An 11,016-nucleotide genomic window follows, 5' to 3' on the forward strand; every position below is an offset into this window, starting at 1 on the left:
CTCATTGCATTAATTTAATGAACACAAAGGCAATATTTGCTGAAATTCCAGATCAATGTCAGGAAGTGTAGTGCAGAAAATGTCAATCTGTATGAACTGAAGATATTAAACAGCAAGATTCATAAAAGTAAACAGAAGAAATACAGAGTGGACTTATTTGATCAAGGTTAAAACATACATGTTGTTTCTGGTAGCTCTTAATCAATTTTTCTTTACTAGGTTCAAGTGACAAGATTTCGAAAATTTGTTTAAAGATAAGTGATGGGAAGAAAATATTTTTTTGGAGGGGGGGTGTTGTTTGGAGACAGTGGTGTTACTGTTTTTAAAAGTAAATTAAAGGAATATACAACTGATTTAATTATGAGATATGGTGCAAAGAACCATGGAAAGATACATGCTTGGCTTTACAAGACAAGATAGAAAGACCTGCACATGGATTAGAGCAGAGGTCCCCAACCTTTTTGACACCAGAGACTAGTTTCATAGAATAATTTTTTCCATGGACCGGGGGGGGGGAGTTTCAGGATTATTCATTATATTTATTCTAAATTTTCTAAATAAACTAACAAATAATGGACTTTATTTCTATTATTATTACATTGTATTAGATTAGACCAGTGACTTTCTGCTTGTAAGAAAGTGGGAAGGAAAAGAGGCAATCCTAAACTCAGTGTTCTAGCAAAACAAAGCAAAAACCCAGCACCTTGAGGAAGTGCAGAGAAAACCATTCAAAGAGAGAGAGAGAATGAAAGAGAGAGAGGGAGGGAGGACACTGTGCAAGCCCAGCAGCCTTGGAAAAGGTGCTGATGAGAGACAGTGCTTAAGGAGAGATGTAGCTTCTCCCTTCTCCCCTCTCCCACTGCAAGCCAGGTAGGAGTGCGCTTGGCTTGCAAACCAAATTAAACACCAAATTAAACCACGAAAAACAGAGTAGAAGAATGGAAATGGAAATGGACTGGTCACATAGCAAGAAGAATTGATGGCAGATGGGCTAAGTCAGTCATAGAATGGATCCCACTTGATAAAAAGCATCCATGAAAGAGACCTAAAACAAGATAGAGCGACGACATCAGCAAATATTGCAGGCCCAAAGGAAATAGCTGGGAAAGCAGATAATAACAAGACCTGGCAATGGCTAAGAGCAGGAAAATTGAAGAAAGAGACCGAGGGACTAATTCTGGCTGCACAAGACCAAGCCTTAAGGACAAATGCATATAAAGTCAAAATTGAGAAGACAGCAATAGACAGTAAGTGCCGCCTATGCAAAGAAGCTGAAGAAACAGTGGACCACCTGGTAAGCTGTTGTAAGAAGATTGCACAGACTGACTACAAGCAGCGGCATGACAAAGTAGCAACAATGATGCATTGGAAAATCTGCAAAAAATATCATTTGCCTGTAAGCAAAAACTGGTGGGATCATAAAACAGAGAAAGTCATAGAAAATGATAAAATTAAACTGCTCTGGGACTTCAGAATTCAAACAGAAAAGCACCTGCAACATAACACCCCAGACTTAACAATTGTCGATAAGAAAGACAAAAAAGTCTGGATAGTGGACGTGGCAGTGCCTGGAGACAGCAGAATAGACGAGAAAGAACTGGAGAAGATACCAAAATACAAAGACCTACAAATAGAAATAGAAAGACTGTGGCAAAAGCAAGCAAGGGTAGTACCAATAGTCATAGGCGCCTTGGGTGCAATCCCAAAACAAGTGGAGCACCACTTGAACACTATTGGCATTGACAAATTCGCTATTAGTCAATTGCAAAAGGTGGCCTTACTAGGAACTGCTTCCATCCTGCGACGATATCTGTAATACCATCAAACATCCACATCTGCCTATCCCAGGTCCTGGGTAAGGACTCGATAGGTAGAGAAAATGCCAAATCCAGTCTGAACATCTGGCTGACTGTGCGATGATGATTAATAATAATAATAACAATAATAATAATAATACTCAGGCAGGCAACCCTATACCATTTCAGACAAATGGCTGTCCAATCTCTTCTTAAATAATAATAATAATACTCAGGCAGGCAACCCTATACCATTTCAGACAAATGGCTGTCCAATCTCTTCTAGTGTTGGAGCATTCACCACTTCTGGAGGCAGGTTGTTCCATTGGTTAATTATTCTAACTGTCAGGAAGTTTCTCCTTAGTTCCAGGTTGCTTCTCTCCATGATTAGTTTCCATCCGTTGTTCTTGTCCTATCTTCAGGCGCTCTGGAGAATAGCTTGACTCCCTCTTCTTTGTGGCAGCTCCTGAGATATTGGTACTATAATTGTAGTTGATGCAGGGAAAATAATTTCTTATTTATCTTTTTTCTTTAATTTTTTTCCTTTTTATATTTTTCTTAGTTTGTATTAGGTTTTTTATTTTTCTAGTTTTAAACTTTAATAAAAATTATTATAACAAAGAAACTTTTAATATTATAAAAATGAGAAACTCTAAATATTAAAAGATATTCTTTAGATCAGATAATATCCCTGAGGTTTCCTATTCAGCTAAGTAACATAGTGAAGTATTGCATTAACCTACACTCCAGATTCTTAGTTACCTCAGATTCACATCACCCGGTTTGCAAACCAGTATTTCAAGTATGGCTGCATTGTTAAGAAAACAATGTTCTTTATAGAAGTTTCACTGGGCCAAATTCAAGGGGACTTGGTAGGACTTTTTAATGGATTCAGCTCTTAAAGGCTCCATTTTATCTGGGTTCAATGACATTTATGGCATACAGCTCTACTTTTAATTTAAGACTTTATTGCAAAGAAAGAAAGGACCTTTTCTTATCATTACTTTGTTTTAATTAATTATTTAATTCCACAATATTTTAATAAGTTGAGGCCAGAAAAGTCACCCTACATTCTTATCACCTGTTTCCAGCAAAAGACAACAGCAGGAAACGGCATCAAGCCAACCTTGGCTGATCACAGAAATGCTGCAGGGTGAGGCATGGTAACTGGGTGGGAGGCTTCAAGCATAAAGCCTGAGGTGGAAAGTAGAGACTTATCTTTACTTTTAAAATAGCATCTTTACCTTTAATAATTCTTTAGTCAAAATAACCTTTGATATCATGAGAGAGGTAGAACTGGCACAATATTTTGTTGGGAATGTACCTCTAAATTAGAACATAGGTTGAACATCCTATCATTAACTCTGGAATTTACATATGATTCATCTTGTGCTTTTATCCTACAATTGCCTTGCCTGGCACACAAAAAATAAAAGGAATTCAAAGGATATTATCTTTTATTGTAATCTCCCATGTCTTTCCACTATTGTGCTAGAAGCTGTTTATCAGCTGGCACCCAATAGGACTGTAAATCCCATGGATGTCTTCATGACAGACCAGCCAAAAGAAACATAATATGCCTAAACTGAGCAGCAGATAAGACTGATAAGGTCTGGATAAGGGAGTATACATTGGACTTTTTGTGAAATACTCTACATAAAGACATTTTAGAGTGAAAAATGTTGAGTCCGTGGCGGGAAAACAGACACGAGAAGCAGCTGGAGTTCTCAGTTTCTTTTATTCAGCGTTCAGCTTACAGGAAGATGGCTTCAGCCTCGCCCAAACGCCTCGCAGCCTCTTATATAGGCAACTCCCGGGTAAATGGGTTACTTTTCCCGCGCCAGCACCCGCGCATGCGCACGGCGCTGGCGACAGCCTGTCTGGTCCCGGGCAGCTTTGCACCTGCCCGGGACTGCCTGCAAACGCCCGAGCCGTTTGCAAGGCTCGGGACATAACACCCCTTTCCCCCGGGCTAAAACTACTACCAACATACAACATTTATTTTATATGACATTTTGCTCCCCAGTGCTCCCACTGATTACTGGCTTTTGCCTTGCCAGCAATGTTATGTAATCTTCTAGATACTTAGGAGATTTCTTTGCTCTCTGTGACCTTCTTAGCTCTGGGTTACTGGCATAAGTCCCCTGACTGGAGGGAGGCGTGAGCCTGTTCTCTCTATTGTGCCCTGGTGTCTTCCAAGGACTGTGCCCCGATGCCTGGCCTGCTTGCTTGCCCACCGGGCTCGTCAGGCCAGGGCTTCTGTTGCTTTGTGACCTGGTTGTCCTACCTAGCTGTAGACCCTCAGGCCCCTTGAAGTGATAGCCACTGCTGGGCGTCTCTGTAGAACCTCCTAGGTCAGTCCAAGACCTGTCAGGAGGCTGTCCCATCCCTGAACCCCATTCTGTGCTCGGGCTCGTGTGGGTTTCTGTACTTTCCCAAAACTCAGGTGTTCCCTGATTTGTGCTAGGGGTGTTGTAGTCGGGACTTGGTTCCTCGACTAGCTCTGTGTATGTTTGACCCCCTGTAGGATTTGGGGTAAGGTCAGGCCAACCTTGGGAACTGTGTGCCAGCTCTCTTGCGGGGAATGATTTGTTGGGATGCCCCCGGGTATCCTCCGTTGCTGGAGTGCTGTGTGATGTATGTGGAAAGTGAGTATGCCCCCGGGGTGACTCCCTGGCTGGAGTAGGCGTGAGTGCCTGTTGTGTGGGTAAGCTCCATGACTTCCTTTTCGGAGCAATTGCAGAATCCTGGGATGGGCCGTTTGTGGCTCCCTCAGCGGAGATGGGCAGTAGCTCTTGCCCTTCCCTTTGCTCCAAAGGGTCCCCCTCCCCCCCTGGAAAAGACCCAGGAGTGTCATCAGAAAAGTCTCGCCTAGAGCGAAGTTGGTCGATGTGCCGACGCAGGACACGACCGTTGTCCAGGGCAACCTCGTAGGAGAGAGGACCTGTGATCCTGGACACAGAAGCGGGGACCCATGTATGACCAGGCCCGTAATTGCGAGCCCAAACTGGGGCACCCACAAGTAGTTGTCTAGGTGCCCTAGGATGTGAGGTAGATGAAGGCAGTCTGTCCGGATGCAACCGGTCAAGTCTAGTAGTAAGTTGGCACCCCCAACGAAGTTCAGCTGGACTTCTCCCTGTAGAAGTGGACGGTGTGGTGCGATAAGAAAGGAGAAAGTCAGCCAACCTGTGATGCCAGTCCCCGTAGGTGAGTCTCTTCAAGCGTCCTTTGCGATGCGCACCATGCGTTCAGCCATACCGTTGGTGGACGGGTGAAAAGGCGCAGACGTGGCATGACGAATCAGGTTTGCCTGTAAGAAAGCTTGGAATTCGGAGGAGGTGAATTGAGGGCCGTTGTCGGACACAATGACATCTGGCAGCCCGTGTGCAGCAAAAATCCCCCTCAGTACCTGAATAGTCTTTGCAGTGGTGGTGGATGAGACAGGCACAACCTCAAGCCATTTTGAATGGCTGTCAACAAGGACCAAGAAGAACTGGCCCTGAAAGGGCCCAGCGTAGTCAATGTGCACCCTAGACCATGGGGACTGTGTTTCCTCCCATCTATGCACAGGAGCTTGGGGCATCTCTGGGCGAGATCGTTGGCACAGGTGGCATGCGTGTACCTTAGCCTCAATATCTTTATCTAAAGCAGGCCACCACAAGTGGCTGCGTGCAAGAGCCTTCATACGAACAATGCCAGGATGACCCTCGTGGAGGGATTCTAAGACCCTAGTCCTCATTGAGGTGGGAATGACAACTCTGTTTCCCCAAAGCAGACAACCCTGAGAAAGGGACAGTTCGTTCCTTTTGGACCAGAAACTCTGAAACTCAGGACTAGGGCAGTGCTCAGGCCACCCGGACAGGACCCAGGAGCGGACACGTGAAAGTGTGTGATCTGTACCTGTTTCAGCGGTAACATCCCTGGCACTAAGAGGGAGCTCGGGCAAGGCTTGGATTGATAGAATGTTGACAGCTGGCGCGGGGTCAGCTTCTACTACTGGCAGGGCAACCTACTGAGGCCATCAGCATGGCCCATTTCTTTCCCAGGCTTGTGGAGTAATGAAAAATCATATGCAGACAAAAAAATAGACCACCTAAGCATTCTAGGGGAAATGATGTGGGGAGTCTGCTTACGTGTGGTAAACAGTCCCAGCAGAGGCTTATGGTCAGTGAAGACCGTGAAATGCCTGCCATATAGAAAATCGTGGAATTTTTTAATTCCAGCAACAACAGCCAGAGCCTCCCTGTCTATCTGAGCGTAGTTGCGCTCGGCAGAAGACAGTGTTCTGGAGTAGTATGCAATAGGAACCTGAGTTCCATCAGACCTGAGGTGACTCAGGACAGCTCCAACCCCGTAGGGGGACGCATCACAAGCGATGCACACAGGAAGAGACTCATTGAAATGTGCAAGAACACTGTTAGAAGTGAGCAAGGCCTTGACTTCTTTAAAGCAAGCCTCATGTGCTTGTGACCACAGCCACACAGCTTGTTTGTCTAGTAGCCTGTGAAGAGGCTCAGCTACACTAGCTTTATGTGGAAGAAAAGAATTGTAGAAATTCAGGAGGCCTAGGAAGGCCTGAAGTTCGGCCTTAGACTTTGGCCTGGGTGCTTCTAAAATAGCAGTTAGTTTGGATTCAGCAGGATGAATCCCAGCAGCATCAATTTTGAATCCCAGAAATTCAGTAGAAGGCACCCCAATCTTGCATTTGTCTTTTCTGAGCTTGAGGCCTGATTTCCTGAATCTTAACAGGACAGCCCTCAGCCTTTCAGCTAGAATGTGTGTGGAGTCTCCTGCAATCAAGACATCGTCAAAGTAGGGGCAGACCCCTGGTATACCTCGTAGTGTGTTTTCCATTACGCTTTGGAAAATCCCAGGAGCGACATTCACTCCAAACTGTAGCCTTTTTACCTTAAAGGCTCCCCTGTGGGTCACAATGGTCTGAGCTATGGCAGCATCATCATCAACAGGCAGCTGTTGATATGCTTGAGCTAGGTCAAGCTTTGCAAAAACACGCCCCCCCTTGAGAGAGGCCAGGATGTGACTGACCACAGGAACAGGATAGGCATGTTGCTGCAATGCCTTATTGAGTGTGCATTTGTAATCAGCACAAATGCGAATGTCCCCATTTGCCTTTAGAGGCGTGACAATGGGGGTCTCCCACGGGCTGGAATCAACAGGTTCTAGGATTCCCTGTTGGATTAGTTTGTCTAATTCAGTGTCAATCTTACTTTTTAAAGCAAAAGGGACCCTTCTTGCTTTAATCCTAATGGGAGTGACAGTGGGGTCTAGCTTTAAGGACACAGGTGGTCCTTTGAATGTGCCCAGCTGGGGGCTGAAAACATCTGCAAATTCTTTGCAGACTTCCTGTAGGTCGAGTGTTTGTAAGCTGTTGAGTCCTGTGACGTGTATCCCCAGGGCCTCAAACCAATCGAGTCCTATGAGACTCGTTCGTTCACCCCCTACTACTAATAAGTCTAGTGGACCTTCAAAACTCTTGTATTGCACGTTAAGGGTGGCCTCCCCCTTAACACACACTCTTGAGTTCTGAAAATCTGTTAATACAATATCAGAAGGCCTTAACTTGGCCTTAGTCCCACTACTGGAACAAATCTTCCTAAATGTATGCAATGAAATAATGGAAAGGGCAGACCCTGTGTCTAGTTCCATAGATAATGGAACCCCTTGTAGCTTCACGTTGAGTGACAGCTTTTTCTTCATGGGCTTGTGTGTGCCTGTTCTACAGATGCTTCTTCGCGAAGCGCAAAAACCTACCCTATTCTGGCTGGGGAATCTGGTACCCTTCAGGCGTTCTTCTTGGGGTTGTGCCTTTCGTCGGCCAGACACACAGCTGCAATGTGCCCTTGTTTGCCGCATGCCCGGCAGGTAGCGGAGCGGAACTTGCAGTCGGTTCTCCTGTGGCGACCTCCACAGCCGATGCACTTGAGCGGAGCCGAAGAGCTTCCCTTCTGGTTCTCTTCCTTCGCGGGGTGTAGACGGTCGACTTCTTCGTCCGGATCCTCCTCGGAGTTTCGTCGGACGTCTTCCTGGTGCACGGACGCACCCTCTGCACTGCTTCTGATCGGCCACATGTTCTTGACGGCGCCGCCTGCTGCTTCTTCTGCGGTGACTTCCCTTAAGGCGTCTTGGAAGGATAATTCTTCCTTAGCGAAAAGTCTCTGTTGTAGCTCTCGATGCCTTAACCCGCACACGAATCGGTCCCTCAGTCGTTCCTCGAGGTCCTTGAACTCGCAGGACTTGGCGGCCTTCCGTAACGCGGCGATGTATTCCTTGGCTGACTCACCGGACCGTTGATCCCTCTGTTCGAAGGTGTGGCGCCATGAGATAACGGACACCTTGGGATGGAAATGCTCCTTCAGCAGCTTCTTCAGGTCTGCGTAGCTTACAGACTCTACTGGGACAGGTGCTGCAAGGTTTTCTGCGATTTCGAAGGTGTCTTGGCCGCAAACGCAAAGCAGGGTGGCCGCCTTCAAGCTATCTTCCCTCACTTGGTTTGCCTTGAAGTAGTTCTCCATTCTGGATATGTAGGACTCCCACCGCTCTGGATGTGAGACGTCGAATTCTGAAAGCCTTCCGATTTTCGCCATCTTCGGATCTTCAGGAGACGGGTCTATCAGCCAGCCTACCCCCGAATGCGCACCGGAATGGCGGGCAGCTGCCGAGTCGACGCCGTTCCTCTTCCGCCGCTCAGGACTCCTTGGGTAAGCTTACACTTCTTCCTTTCCAGGTAGTGCAAGGCATCCCATCCTCGTCGCCAGTGTTGAGTCCGTGGCGGGAAAACAGACACGAGAAGCAGCTGGAGTTCTCAGTTTCATTTATTCAGCGTTCAGCTTACAGGAAGATGGCTTCAGCCTCGCCCAAACGCCTCGCAGCCTCTTATATAGGCAACTCCCGGGTAAATGGGTTACTTTTCCCGCGCCAGCACCCGCGCATGCGCACGGCGCTGGCGACAGCCTGTCTGGTCCCGGGCAGCTTTGCACCTGCCCGGGACTGCCTGCAAACGCCCGAGCCGTTTGCAAAGGCTCGGGACATAACAAAAAATATTCATCTTTTGGGAGTATCCCAATGTAACCAAATAGTTCCACCTATATATTTGGCACAAAACTATTCTGGCTGTGTCCGTGAAATGTATATGTTTCAATATGAATTATAAAAAGATTTGTTGGAGACATTGAAGGAGGATTAAAGCTAGCAAAGGGATCTCAGTGTTGAACAAATGTGTCAGGTCGTTGCTAAATCTCCTTGCAAGCCATAATAATGACTGAGGAGAGCCTGAAGCAATAAAACTCAACTAGTCCAGTCACCATTCTCAGAGTGATAAATTATTGCACCTTGCCACAATATCTTAGCTCAGCCACTGCTGAACATCTTTTTCTCTATACTATCAGGTAATACCATAGAGCTCACTGTACTATATAAAATGACATTTATCCAAATGTATGATTCTAGCTGAAAATGATGTTTATTCATATGTCTTGTCTGTTGCTCCCGTATGCCAGATTTCTATTAAGAATGCTAAACAACAGCAAGATCCACAGTTAAAAGAAATATTCATCCACCTAAATAAATTGGCATAATAACAAAACCATCTAAAATGCTAGATCTGCCCTGCAATAAGACCTTCTCCATTCACAGTCTAATGATGGGCAAGTACAAGTAGTCCTCGATTTATAACAATTCATTTAGTGACCGTTCGAAGTTACAATGCCACTAAAAAAAGTGACTTCTGACCATTTTTCATACTTGCAATCGTTGAAGCATCCCCATGACCATGTAATCAAAATTCAGATAGTTGGCAGTTAACTCATATTTATGACAGTTGTAGTGTCCCAGGATTATGTGATCACTTTTTATGATCTTCTGACAATCAAAGTCAATGGGGAAACCAGATTCACTTAACAACTGTGTTACTAACTGAACAGCCACAATGGTTCATTTAATAATCGTGGCAAAAAAGTTTGTAAAATAAGGGAAAAGTCACGTAACAAATGTCTCGCTTAGCAACATAAATTTTAGACTCAATTGTGGTCATACATTGAGGACTTAATTGTACAAGGATCTGACAAATATTGCAAAGAACTAGCTCAGGCATGTTAAACTGCTGGCCTGTGGGCCGGATGCATCATGCCGAAACCGCGCCCACCCCATTGCCAGCAATGAGAAAAAAGTCGCGATACGTCATGCAACATCATGTGACGTTGCGAGTTTGACATGCCTGATCTAGCTGAATGAGGGTAGCAAAATTGATCTATTTGAAATCTGTTCAGCTTGGTTTCAGATCATCTATCAGCTTTAAGGCCAGGAGAAGGGAGATAGGGTTGGGAGATCTTACCTATGACCATGGTCGCTGTTCATGGTAGAACTGAATGCCGTGGGTTAGTTTGGTCTATAAAAACAAGCTAGGAGCCCAATGGTTCTACCAGTCATTCTGCTGTCTAGTAGAATAAATAATAATAATAAACTTTGTCATTGTATGTGTATACACAGTACACACATACAACAAAATTTACGTGACACCCAAAGACCAGGTCCCACACACATAATCCCCACACTCCCACCCACCACAATTCCCCATCCCTAAAACCGCCCAAACATCCACCCAACCGACCAAGTAATACTATCCAACAGTTCACTGATGGTGGCCCTTTAGTTCATTATTAAGTGCAATTATAGCTCTGGGATAAAAACTATTCAGAAAACATGTGGTCAGTTCCTAGATTTCTGCCCTGATTGTTGGACTGATGGTGGAAAATCCCTACCTGTTTATATTGGAGAGCTTCAGCATCCATTTGATGACTGACAGATCCAGTTTGACTCTAGATGTCCTGACCCCTATGGTAAACTCGAAGGTATCTCAGATGATCTTGGGTCTGACAAACCTTAGACTGTGCCTTTGCTTTGAAGCAGTTATTATATAATATGAATGTGGAGGGTATCACCATCAACCTTTTACCATGATCAGATCAATTTTGGTTCAAATGTAACTGCCATCTTGACCTCTGTAGGGTTGGGCTTATTCAAATTGCCTCTCTACTCCCCAGGTAGCTCTGGATGTTTTCTGGTAGATGCTTGGGGATTTTCCTGACAATCTAGTAGATGAATCTATTGAGGACCTGGTTTATTGGTTTGGAACATGTCTTCCATGTCTCTGGAGGATGAATTGGTAGAGGCAGTTCATACATTGCTGGTGGAGAAAGACAAG

Source organism: Crotalus tigris, unplaced genomic scaffold (assembly GCF_016545835.1).
Source record: "Crotalus tigris isolate CLP2741 ecotype Arizona unplaced genomic scaffold, ASM1654583v1 scf7180000020075.792833, whole genome shotgun sequence".
Classification (NCBI taxonomy): Eukaryota; Metazoa; Chordata; class Lepidosauria; order Squamata; family Viperidae; genus Crotalus; species Crotalus tigris.